Raw genomic sequence first — 2018 nt, forward strand, 5'->3', positions numbered from 1 at the left:
CACCAACCTTCGGTTACTAGACAACCCTGCTATACCACTGCGCCACTGCTGTCCCCTTTTTTTTTTCTTTTTTTTTTTTTTTAGGTTAGGGTTTTATTTCCTGTCTTGCAATGTCTGAGTAAATCAAGTTAAAACTGTAAAGATAATATTTAATGAAACATCTCTAATTGTTTTTTGTGACAGTGTCATTATTACTAAAGATATGAAATTGCTGTAGTGGCACTGTAACGCAACCACAGAAAAATCATAAGACTGTAAAAGTGCTGTCTGAAGAACCTAGCTGGAATACGAGTCCACAAACAGCTGCTGTGTGTGAATGGAGCTACGTCGTACACTGACACTGCTGCTATTTGCAGCACTACCTGATCCGCTAATGTAAATCAAATAGTTCAAACCTAAAGACTACAAAAATAATGTTCATGTCTGCTCTTGTTCTCAGTCGTTAGCCAGAAACTGTGGGCTTCTACTGGTCATTTATATATTGTTTATATGTAAATTAATTGTGTGATTGATAAAGCCAAAGAAAAACAACATCCTGTGGACATTTGACTAAATAAATAAATAAAAAATATAAAAACACAGTCAGTGTTTAGGAGGTTTTCAGGTTTTCATGTTTAAATGAATGGTGAGAAGGACAGTAGGTGGCAGTAATGCACCTCAAACATTGGTTGTCACTCTCCATTAAACAGAAGAAGAAGAAGTTCAGGAAGTGATAAGTTGGCCGCGCGTCAGCGCCATTTTGGAGACAACCTGAAGCAGGTATGGAAGTTCAGCTGCTTGTTCTAATTTACTGGTGGTGTAACGGCAGCTGGCCAGTATCACTGCACATCACCGCCAGCTTTGGTGTAACATCCACCGAAGGGTTAGAGAAAGGGCCCTGGTTCGACCGAAGGAGAAGAGAGAAGGCCTGGTTCCACAGAAAGGCCTGGAAGCAGAGGCAGCGGCCTGCTGCTGGCGGGCACATGGCGCACAGCGAGGAGCTGCAGCAGGTGCTGTTGACTTGTTTGAGTTTTGAGTTCTTGAGAAGATGAAGACAAAAGTTGATGAATGTTGCTTTGTCTTTAGAAGCCAGAGCAAGTGCTTCCACCCTGTGAATGGCTGCAGATCATCTGGACTTCATTACAGAGTCACTGAGATCAAAGGGAAGCATTGTTATTGTCTGTGTTCAATAATAAGTGTTAAATTCAAACGCCTCATAAATATTAGTGTGAAGTCAATGCTTCCAAACTAACAAAGTTTGTCTCCATCTAGTGTTGAACAGGAGAAATGTGCCATTTCCAGAGACACAGCTGAAAGCAGTGATAATCAGAGCACATGGCGCTCAGGAGCAATGCACAGGCTGCAGAGGATCCAGGCTGTCTGAGGACGAGTGCTGAATTTACAATGAAGTTGAATTTAGTTGTAAATTGTGTCATCATGTCTGATTTTCCCTCTTCAGGCCTTGAAGGCCTTCCTTGGTGCTTTCTGGGAGACGTTGCAGTGGATTGAACTCGACAAGGTGAGTGGATGTTTCCTGGCTGCTTCACTGCTGATGGTAGGACACACCAACCTGAAGACTCTGCTGTTTTTCCAGCTGCTGTCCTGTGAAGAGGTCCCTGACTGCAGCATGGCCTGCCTGGCAGATAAAGCATGTTCTTTGGCAGATGATTAGCACTCAGACAAAAGTCGGATCTTGCGAGGAGGAACAGTGGCAACGTCAGGCGTGTTGGCCTGGTCCTCAACTGTGACTACTTATGAGGCCTGCAGCTACATCTGCACCATCAGCATTTAGTTTTACTCGTGTTGCCCTCATGTCTGCAGTGTTTTAACCATTGACAGTAAAAACTATGGACAGAGCTTCCGTGACGTCACCCGTTTGTTTCTGAAGAGCCGTTTTGAGTCTCAGTGGGAGGTTCCGGGACGTGATGACCGCCGCCATGTTGACAGCGTCACGTCAACTAAAACTCCGATTATGGACAAAGAGGGGGAGCACGAGCGGGGTTTAGGGGGGGCGGGCGATCATGGGAGCAGGAAACTCA

At 44.7% G+C, this 2018-nt stretch overlaps 1 long non-coding RNA gene across 1 annotated transcript; it reads left to right on the forward strand.

The window, feature by feature from the left end:
• Positions 1-789: 789 nt before the first annotated feature.
• On the forward strand, positions 790-1370 carry LOC114445491 (uncharacterized). Its single transcript, XR_003671652.1, has 3 exons — positions 790-989; positions 1066-1157; positions 1252-1370. It is a non-coding gene; the product is annotated as an uncharacterized LOC114445491 (long non-coding RNA).
• Positions 1371-2018: the final 648 nt, after the last annotated feature.

The sequence above is a fragment of the Parambassis ranga genome, chromosome 13 (assembly GCF_900634625.1).
Source record: "Parambassis ranga chromosome 13, fParRan2.1, whole genome shotgun sequence".
NCBI lineage: Eukaryota > Metazoa > Chordata > Actinopteri > Ambassidae > Parambassis > Parambassis ranga.